Raw genomic sequence first — 11,747 nt, 5'->3', positions numbered from 1 at the left:
CGTAAGTTTTTACAAGCAGTAGAGCTCAATGTCTGAAGTTCTGTGCCATCGACTGGGGCGGGGGCGGGGGGGCAGGCGGGCATAGCACTGCTCCTGTGGAGAAGGAGGGCAGAGGCTTAGGAGTGGACAGTGTGGTCCGAGGATCCCCTGGGTCTCTGGGAGAGACCATTCCCCTCTCAGAGTGCATTTGGGAGAGGTGACACTGCCTCTCACTAGACAAAAGAGCTAGCAGGTGCCACCATTAGCATATAAGCAGAGGCACCTGCTGCAGGCAGCTAACCTGGGACTCTGGCTTCTTGCTGTGCTTTACCATAAACTCCAAGGCCCTGCCGCATTCATGCAACTACCCTTCTGGGACAAACCAGCACTAGCCACAGCAGGGTAAGACCCTCCCCCAAAGGATCAGCGCAGCTCCGCACCGTGCTGGGTCCCTAAAATTTGGAGTTCTGAAATCCAACCACACACCTGCGATAAAACACAGGAGCACGGTGCTGCTGGTGGGCAGACGGCTCCCACACAGGGTGAAGGCAGGGATCTGAAGGATGCCTGGGACAAAGGACAGGAGACTGTTCGCTCTCCTCTGAGAGCTTCCTGAACAGCGGCAGGCACATCTCCCTTCTCAGGGCCAGAGAGCTTGCTGACGCCAATTTTTACCCCCACGAGTTGGCATGGACTGACTTCAGTGAGCCGCATAGAGCCCCACAGTGGAGGCTTGAGCCACTTACACCAAGCCCCACCCACCCTGCTCTCTGCAGGCACTTCTGAACTATGGCAAGTGTGCCTAAGAGAGCAAGAGCAGGCCTCTCCCCTAGAAGACCAGCACACACACACCCTGCTACTCCACCCCACCCCCCTGAAATGCACCAAGTCTACTGACCATAGAGTGCTACAAAGCTTCAGCTCTAGGGGAAATAAAGACCTAGCCTCTTTTAACAGACCACAACACACCTGGTTAAAACTTGCCACGCAGTGGACAAGGTCCAAACAGTCCACACTACAGGCAAGGAGAAACTACAGAGGACTGATCTGAGGGAAAGAAGAGCCAAAATACAACAGGATAGTGCACACAGCACACACCAGAAATACTTCCTGAAATGTCAGGCCCTGGACAGACCTCTTCTTAATATAGCTATTACTTTAAAAAGCAGGAAACATAACAGGCTTTCCTAACACAGAAGACAGAGACCTAGACAAAATGCCAAGATGGAGAATTCATTCCAAAAGAAAGAACAACAGGAGGAAGAATCTTGGCCCAAGATGGCAGAGGAGTAGGAGCCCTTAATTTTGTCTGGTCCCAGGAATTCAGCTAGGTAGCTATCAAATCATTCTCAACACCTGTGGGCTCAACCAGAGATCTAAAAAAATAGTAGCTGCAGCTCTACAAATAGAAAAGTGACCACTTTCTGCAAGAATGACAAGATGGAAAAACTCACCTCAAAAAAGAGAATAAGAGGCAGTACTGACTGCCAGGGACCTAATCAGTATGGACATAAGATGACAGAACTAGAGTTCAGAATAACGATTATAAAGATACTAGGTGGACATGAAAAAAGCATAGAAGACCCTAGAGAATCTCTTTCTGGAGAAATAAAAGAACTTAAATCTAACCAACTTGAAATCAAAAAGGCTATTCATGAGATGCAATAAAAAATGGAGGTTCAACTGCTAGGATAAAGGAGGCAGAAGAGAGAATTAATGATATAGAAGACTAAACAATGGAGAATAAAGAAGCTGAGAAAGAGAGAGAGAAACAACTACTGGATCATGAAGGGAAAATTCAAGAGATAAGGGACACCTTAAAGTAAAACAGTATTAGAATAATTGGGATCCCAGAAAAAGAGGAAAGAAAGTGAGGAGCAGAAGGTATATCTGAGCAAATTATAGTAGAGAACTTCCCTAATTTGGGAAAGGAAACCGACATCAAAATCCAGGAGGCACAGAGAACCCCTCTCAATATCAATAAAAATAGGTCAACACTCTGACATATAATAGTGAAACTTACAAATCTCAGAGACAAAGAGAATATCCTGAATATCCCAGCTTGGGACAAGAGGCTGGTAACCTACAAGGGTAGAAACATTAGATTGGCAGCAGACCAGCCACAGAGACCTGGCAGGCCAGGAAGGACTGGCATGATATACTCAGGGTGCTAAATGAGAAAAATACGCAGTCAAGAATACTTTATCCAGCTAGGATGTCATTCAAAATAGCAGTGATTAAAAAACAAAAGTTCCAGGACAAACTTATGTGATCACCAAACCAGCCCTACAAGAAATATTAAAAGGGATCCTCTAAGCAAAGAGAGAGCCCAAAAGTAACAGATCAGAAAGGAACAGAGATAATATAGAGTAACAGTCACTTTACAGGTAATACAATGGCACTAAATTAGTATCTTTCAATAGTTACTCTGAATGTAAAATGGGCTCAATGCGCCAATCAAAAGACACAGGAGATCAGATTGGATAAAAAAGCAAGACCCACTGATATGCTGTCCACAAAAGACTCACTTTAGACCCAAAGACCCCTCTGGATTGAAAGTGAGGGGGTGGAAAACCATTTATTATGCTAATGGCCATCAAAAGAAAGCTGGGGTGGCAATCCTTATATCAGACAATTTAGATTTTAAACCAAAGACTGTAATAAGAGATGAAGAAGCACACTATATAATAACAAAAAGATCTATCCAACAAGATCTAACAGTTGTAAATATTTATGCCCTTAACTTGGGAGCAGCCAATTATACAAGGCAATTAATAACAAAATCAAAGAAACATATCGATGATAATACAATAATAGTGGGGGACTTTAACACCCCCCTCACCGCAATGGACATATCATCTAAGCAAAAGATCAACAAGGAAATAAGGGCTTTAAATGACACACTGGACCAGATGGACTTCACAGATATATTCAGAGCATTTCATCCTAAAGCAACAGAATACACATTCTTCTCAAGTGCACATGGAACACTCTCCAGAATAGATCGTATACTGGGTCACAAATCAGGTTTCAACTGGTACCGAAAGACAGGGATTATTTCCTGCATATTTGGAGACCACAGTGTTTTGAAACTTGAACTCAATCATAAGAGGAAATTTGGAAGGACCACAAACACATGGAGGTCAAAGAGCATCCTACTAAAGAATGGGTCAACCAGGAAATTAAAGAAAATTTTTAAAAATTCAGGGAAACAAAGGAAAATGAAAACACAACTCTTCAAAATCTTTGGGATGCAGCAAAGGCAGTCCTATGAAGGAAGTATATAGCAATACAAGCCTTTCTCAAGAAATAAGAAAGGTCTCAAATACACAACCTAACCCTACATCTAAAGGGGCTGGAGAAAGAACAGCAAATAAAGCCTAAACCCAGCAGGAGAAGAGAAACAGTAAAGATTAGAGCAGAAATCAATGAAAAAGAAATCAAAAGAACAGTAGAACAAATCAATGAAACTAGGAGCTGGTTCTTTGAAAGAATTCATAAGATTGATAAACCCCTGGCCAGACTTATCAAAAAGAGAAAGGACCCAAATAAAACAACGAATGAATGAGGAGAGATCACAGCCAACAAGGAAAAAATTACACTTTTAAGCACATATGAGCAAATAATGCCAACAAATTAGACAATCTGGAACAAATGGGCACATTCCTAGAGAGGTATAAACTACCAAAAATGAACCAGTAAGAAATCAAAAACTTGAACAGACCCATAACCAGTAAGGAAACTGAAGCAGTCATCAAAAATTTACCAAAAACCAAAAGCCCAGGGCCAGATGGCTTCCCAGGGGAATTCTACCAAACATTTGAAGAAGAAATCTTACCTATTCTTCTGAAGCTGTTCCAAAAAAATAGAAATGGAAGGAAAACTTCCAAACGCCTTTTATGAGGCCAACGATTACTTTACTCCCAAAAACAAACACCTCACCAGAAAGAATTACAAACCAATATCCCTGATGAACATGGATGCAAATATTCTCACCAAGACACTAGCCAACAGGATCCAACAGTACATTAAAAGAATTTTTTTTTAAGATTTTATTTATTTGACAGAGAGAGACACAGCGAGGAACACAAGCAGGGGGAGTGGGAGAGGGAGAAGCAGGCTCCCTACTGAGCAGGGAGCCCGATGCAGGACTCAATCCCAGGACCCTGGGATCTAACCCGAGCCAAAGGCAGACACTTAACAACTGAGCCATCCAGACGCCCTAAAAGTATTCTTCACCATGACCTAGTGAGATCTATTCCTGGGCTGCAAGGATGGTTCAACGCCCACAAATCAATGGGATACACCACATTAATAGAAGAAAGGACAAGAACCATATGATCCTCTCAACAGATGCAGAAAGCATTTGACAAAGTACAGCATCTTTTCTTGATTAAAACTCTTCACAGTGTAGGGATCAAGGGTACATACCTCAATATCATAAAAGCCATCTGTGGAAAGACCCATAGTGAATATCATCCTCAATGGGGAAAAACTGAAAGCTTTTCCCCTAAGATCAGGAACACGCAGGGATGTCCACCCTCACCACTGCTGTTCAACATAGTACTAGAAGTCCTAGCCTCAGCAATCAGACAACAAAAAGAAATAAAAAGCATCCGAATCCGCAAAGAAGTTGTCAAACTCTCACTCTTCCCAGAGGACATGATACTCTATGTGGAAAAACCAAAAGACTCCACCCCAAAACTGCTGGAACTCACATGGGATTCAGTAAAGCGGCAGGATATAAAATCAATGCACAGAAATCAGTTACAGTTCTATACACTAACAAGGAGACAGAAGAACGAGAAATCAAGGAATCGGTCCCATTTTCTTTCTTTTTTTTTAAAGATTTTATTTATTTATTCGACAGGATAGAGACAGCCAGCGAGAGAGGGAACACAAGCAGGGGGAGTGGGAGAGAAAGAAGCAGGCTCATAGCAGAGGAGCCTGATGTGGGGCTCGATCCCACAACGCCGGGATCATGCCCTGAGCCGAAGGCAGACGCTTAACCGCTGTGCCACCCAGGCGCCCCTCGGTCCCATTTTCAATTGCACCCAAAACCACAGGATACCTAGGAATAAATCTAACCAAAGAGGTAAAGGATCTGTATTCAGAAAACTATGGAACACTCATGAAGGAAACTGAGGAAGACGAAGAAATGGAAAAACATTCCATGCTCTTGAATTGGAAGAATATTTTTAAAATATGTAGACTGCTTTGGGTAGTATAGACATTTATTGCATCTCTTATCAAAATACCAATAGCATTTTTCACAGAACTAGAACAGACAATCCTAAAATTTATATGGAACCACAATAGACCCCAAACACCAAAGCAATTTTGAAAAAGAAAAGCACAGCTGGAGGTATCACAGTCCCAGGCTTGAGGTTATCCTACAAAGCTGTAGTGATCAAAACAGTATGGTACTGGCACAAAAACAGACGCGTAGATCAATGGAACAGAACAGAAACAGACCCACAATTACACGGTCAGTTAATGTTTGACAGAGCAGGCAAGAATATCCAATGGAAAAAAGACAGTCTCTTCAACAAATGGTGTTGGGAAAACTAGACAGCTACATGCGGAAGAATGAAACTAGACCATTTCCTTACACCACACACAAAAACAGACTCAAAACGGATGAGAGACTCAAGTGTGAGAGAGGAATCCATCAGAATCCTTGAGAACACAGGCAGCAACATCTTCGACCTTGGCCGCAGCAACTTCTTGCTAGACACGTCTCCAAAGGCAAGGGAAACAAAAGCAAAAATGAACTATTGGAACGTCATCAAGATAAAAAGCTTTTGCACAGCAAAGGAAACAGTCAACAAAACTAAAAGGCAACCTACAAAATGGGAGAAGATATTTGCAAATGTCTTATCAGATAAAGGGCTAGTATCCAAAATGTATAAAATGCTCAACATCACTCGGCATCAGGGAAATACAAATCAAAACCACAATGAGATATCACCCTACGCCAGTCAGAATGGCTCAAATTAACAAGTCAGGAAACAACAGATGTTGGCAAGAATGTGGATAAAGGGGGACCCTCTTACACTGTTGGTGGGAATGTAAGCTGATGCAGCCACTCTGGAAAACAGTGTGGAGTTTCCTCAAAAAGTTAAAAATAGAGCTGTCCTATTCCTAGCAACTGCACCATTAGGTACTTACCCAAAGCATACAAATGCAGTGATCCCGAGGGGCACCTGCACCCCAATGTTTATAGCAGCACTGTCCACAATAGCCAAACTATGGAAAGAACCCAGATGTCCATCAACAGATGCATGGATAAAGATGGGGTGTATATATATACAATGGAATACTACTCAACCATCAAAAAATTGAAATCTTACCATTTTCAATGACATGGATGGAACTAGAGGGTATTACACTAAGCGAAATAAGTCAATCAGAGGAAGACAATTATCATATGATCTCACTCATATGGAAGAAAGAAAACAGATGAACATAGGGGAAGGGAGGGAAAAATAAAATGAAATCAGAGAGGGAGACAAACCATAGGGGACTCTTAACTATAGGGAATAAACGGAGGGTTGCTGGAGGGGAGGTACGTGGGGGGGATGGAGTAATTGGGTGATGGGCATTAAGGAGGACACATGATGTAATGAGCACTGGGTGCTATATGCAACTGACAAATCAGACTTCTACCTCTGAAACTAGTACTACACTGTATGTTAATTATTTAAGTTAAAAAAAATGGAAAAAAGACAAATTTTTACTCTAAGACAATAAAAGACTGTAGAAGGTTCTAGCAAATCCTTAATAACTCCAATGGACAAGGTTAGCCTGTGTCGCCGGCAGAATTTTAAAATCCATATTAATCAGAAAAGAATATTGTGATGTTGGTTCATAATCTCAAGAGCTTCCTGGGTGAAACTGGACACTGGCCCCCATACGTGGAGGGCAGGGAGAAGCCAATGGAAGAGGCAGGCCTCTCCAGATGGGTAGGTGGCAGTTTTATAAGCAAAGGATCTTAATTTTAAGGTTCACCTTGGGAGGCAGCAAGAGGAGTGAATCCTCACACCTGCGTGCCAAATCTTGAAAGCTTATCTAAAGGCCTTAACTAGGTTCAGTCACATATACTCAGCAGGTGTTCTCGACACCACATCATTATCTCGAGGCCGTGTTCTTGCAGCAGCCTCTGGGAGCAGGAAAGGCAAACAGAACCCACATTTCAAGGACAGGGGAGGAGGGGTGAGGAGCACAGGCCCAGCTCAAGGATCAATTGGCAGTCATGGTTTTTCAGTGAGTTCCCCCAACATGTTTCTAAGTATGTTGGAAATACATGAACCAAGATATTATGGCTTAAAAGTAGTGCCAAGGCGCTTTGAAAACCTCATATATGGTACTTTCACGATCACCTGGATCATTCAGAGTAGCAGCTATTTTACAGAGGGGCTGTCCCAGAATCCATCCAAGACAGTCTGTTAATTAGCTATCTGAAGTAAGGTGGTTCCATAACACGGATCCCCCCCAAGCATCAGCCAGATTCCAGGGGCCCCAGGCCTCCGTGGCAGTCTCACTAAAGGAACCACAACTAGTGGTTTCTTCCTGTGGTGAAGAACCTGCAGATGCAAACAGCAGTCACTGGCCCATGTTCTCTCCATAATCCCAATGGGTTTTCTGGGATGTCTCTTCCTCTATGAACCTTCTGATTAGGGGTGGCCGGGGTGATGGAGGAGATGGTCACCGTCTGTGCTCTGAGCTCCGGCAGCGGCTGAGTATAAACACAGCCAATCCGGTCTTCTAGATGACAGCCTGGCACCTTTTAACCCCTCCAAGTACTATGTCGCCATCTTTTGTGGATCTCTCATGACAGGATCTTGGGCTCTGACCGCCCCTGCCTGCCAGCAACGTGGCTCTCTCCACCTGCCCCAGGGACAAGCCACTCAAAGCTCACCCACGCTGTTCCAAGGCCTGCCCAGGGCTAGTCTGTGCTTCTTTGTTGAGTGTTGAGTTCCACTTGATTGTTCCTGCTACTTTGTGACACCAAATTCCAAGTCTTGAAAGTGTGTATTTTTTTCTTAACTGTGACTGTCAGCCCCTCCAGGGCTAAGACCTGCACTCTGGTGGCTTTCGGTCTCTCCTCCCAGACAGTGCCGGCTAGAACGCCCCAGCATCCAAGGCACGTGCACTTGTCACCTGTTGTACTGACTTCTGGCCATATCAGCTTGGCCCTAGTTCCTCAGGAATCTTCCTCAGAATTCAACGCTCCAAGATAGTGCCAACCACTTTCACCTTCATTGACTATTCTGAAATGCGTGGGAGGCAAGGAGGCAGAGTGGCGGCTGCCCTTCTCAAGGGTGGAACCGAAGCCAGCAAGATGCTAGTAACAGTCCAGGGCCCTCTCTGGCTTTTTAGGGGAGCCCACGCGGGAAATTCTGGTCTTTACTCCAGACCTACGATCCCATGAATTCTAGCATTTCGATTTGATCTTAGTGTGCATGTCTTTATAAGCACCCCTTCCCTGTGTGCCCCCACTGTTTAACTTCCTGTTTTTCCCATTCTGTGCAACTGTCCAAACTGCACAGCTCTTCGGACTGGACCTGACTCCTTCCAGACCCAGAGAACTGACCACCTCCTGCCCCCATCACCAACTCTGTGCCAAATGACCCACAAACCGTTTGACCTGGATCCCCCCCCCCGCCCCCATATAAAACTTCACCAGTACACTTACCAGATTTGATGACTGCTGTGGAGGGGCTTGGAGCACAATTCTTAAGCGCCCAATCTGGAGCCAGACTGGATTAACCTTAAACATAAAATTGCCAGTTATTTTACCAGCAAAAAAAGGGTTTATTTGGAAACAGAGAACTCCAGGCCACAACAAACACGCAATGGCAAAACCATAGAGCAGCGCACAGAACCAAAGAGAGGAAAGCTCTTTTATAGCGCAAAGGGGACTGGGCGGGGCTGTTATAAACAAAAAGCCCATTGGAATAAACGGGGAGTTCGCAGTATAGTGGCTTCTGATTGGCTGATTGTGACGGTCTCTCATTGGCTGGGCTGTTGCCGGGGCGGAGGAGGAACCCTGTCCTTAAATGTAGTAAAGGGGCGTCACGTGCTAATCACCTGCAAGCTGCCTGTCTTCCCGTTGGGCCTGCAATCACCGGGAGTGCTAGGGCGCGAGACCTGCACGTCCTGGCCTCCCCACTCCATTCTAAATGAGTTTTCCTTTTATTAATTTTCACAACTGCTTAGGTTTAAATCCTTTCTCAGGCCCATGCCCAAGCTGTTTCTGAGTTTTGGTTTGTAAAATAGGGCTAAGTACTTGGAATAGTGCCTGGCAATTAGTGCTGTATGTCTTAGCTTCTTATTATTGTTGTTAAAGATTAGTTATTTGGGAAACAAATTATTTCTCTCTTCCCTCCTGTGCTTCATTCTCTGGCCACGGGAGTCCTCAATTTTGTTAGGCACATTCCCTACACTCATCACCATGAGCTTTTGGAGCGAGTGTCAGCTGTTCAGCTTAGGAGACTTGCTCAGCGTTTGTGGCAGTTCCTGGGGGTGGAAAAGCATTTCTACCCACTGGACTAGCCACTAATTCAATTTACAAACCAAGGACTAAAAGAGTTTCTCCTTAAGAGAGGTACATCCCTAGCCTATTAATACACCTATGGGGGCAGAATGTAGGGGGAAAACAGGCTCTGTGTCTGATCTGGGGGGCCTTTTTTAAGATTTTATTTTTATTTGAGAGTGAGCGAGAGAGAGCATGAGCATAGGGAGGGGCCGAAGGAGAGAGAGAGAAGCAGACTCCCCTGCTAAGCAGAGGGTACAATGCCGGGCTCAATCCCAGGACCCCAGGATCATGATCTGAACCACTCAGGCACCCACCAGGAGGCATTTTTAAATGGGCTTCTGATTGAATATCCCTGGACTCCGTTCACCTTTTATTTTTTAAAGATTTATTTGAGAGAGAGCATGCATGTGCACGTGAAGTGAGGGAGGGGCAGAAGGAGAGGGAGAGAGAGAGAGAATCTCAAGCAGACTCCACACTGAGCAGGGAGCCCAACTTGGGGCTGAATCCCAAATCCCAAGATCACGACCCAGCCAAAACCAAGAGTCAGACACCCAACCAACTGCACCACCCAGGCGCCCCTGAAAGCTCACCTTTAAAATCAGGGGTCTAAACAGGACTGTCTTTAGACTTAAGATGAGGGTGGGGTGAATGTTTGGCAAACCTCTCAGAACTCAGGCTTGGAGCAGTAGCCTGATGCCTTGTGTTGGCCCCTCTGGAATTTAAGGCTTTTCCCTCCCTGGATGCAAAGATTGGGTGTGGAAGTTTCTCTGACTAGCTTTTTTGCAAGTGATTTGGTCTCCATGACTTTGGGGTGGTCACTTGCCTTCGGTACTGCTGGAGCTTCTCCTGGGAAGATACTACAGATAAATTCACATGGGAGCCGCTGAAGTATTACGGACTTCTTGATGTAGTTCTTAGTCATCTGTTTTTGACTGTATAAAACACTCATTCCCTCCCATGCTCTCTGGCTTCTCTGGGCAAGTGTTCTCTTGTTAACAGCTGCCCACACTTAGGTATGGAAGAATCCAGTGGCTGCCGGTTAGAACAAGCATGTTAATGGTAGCAAGCAGACAACTAGCTAGTAAAGGACTGGGGGAGGGGGAATAAAGCAGCTGTTTTTGGTTTTGAAACATGGGCCATACTGGCTTGGGACTTATCAAAGATACATAGCCCTCATACTTCCATGGTCTTGTCTGGGTTTATAGCAAATAAACTATTAACCTTTCTGGGCAGGAGAAAAAGGATCCAGTACACAGGCCCGGGTTGGTTGGAAAAGCAGTCGGCTTGATGGACAAGTGCTAGAAAGGACGAGGCTATGAGTATCTAGGAACCAGAGGCGGGTGACTAAGGTCCGGTGTCCCTTCGAGCTTCCTCCCTAGGAGTCACGGTATTTTTTTCTGCTTAGATCGGCTTATTTGCTACTACTACCCAGTTGCTTCCAGAGCCAGGCAAATGCCTCACCTTTGCAACTGTTCACCCTTTTCTCTGTCCTGTCCTCTCTGGACTCAATCCAGCAGAAGTGAGAACACAGGGTGGCAAGAGGCCAATCTTTGAAACTTGCCCAGGCTTTGGCCAGATCATATGTGCTGAACGTGAGGGCATTATTTGTTTATTCAAAACTAACCAAAAGGTCAACAAACTTTGGAAGAGCTCATAAGTCACTTTTTCATTTATTCATACATTAAGACTGAGAGCCTATTATTATATATCAGCTGTTGTAACAGGCCCTGAATTTACAAAGATGAAAGACAGTCCATGTATAACAAATGAGTTCCTGATTCTAGGTTATTGTTAGAGAATTTCTAATTTCCCAGAAAAAAGATTTTCACTGGTTTCCCTCACACAGACAGTGAAGGTTGAGTATTCCCAAGCGAGGTGGACACTGGCTTATGATTCCTGAGCTTATAAGCAGTGGTGACCTTTCCTCCCACCTCTTCCAAGCAAGTGTTCCAGCCATAGAAGTCCTTCAAACATCCCCAACCACCCACAGTGTGTGTGTGCTGTGGGGACAGGGGCGTTTGCACACCTATACATACCGTATCTCATAGGAAGGAAGAAGACAGGTAAGGGTGTGTGAAGTACACTCCCGACTTTCCCCTACTAAGGGTGTCTCTTTTCACTTGAAACTATGCTAAGAAAGTTAATGGTCAACTGCAGAATGTGTTCTAATACTGCTTATTGAACATGACAAAATCCTATAGAAAATTTGCGATTTTGTTATAGGATT

Source organism: Ursus maritimus, unplaced genomic scaffold (genome assembly GCF_017311325.1).
Source record: "Ursus maritimus isolate PB19 unplaced genomic scaffold, ASM1731132v1 scaffold_20, whole genome shotgun sequence".
In the NCBI taxonomy this organism is placed as follows: Eukaryota; Metazoa; Chordata; class Mammalia; order Carnivora; family Ursidae; genus Ursus; species Ursus maritimus.
Note: the sequence above shows the minus strand (reverse complement) of the source record.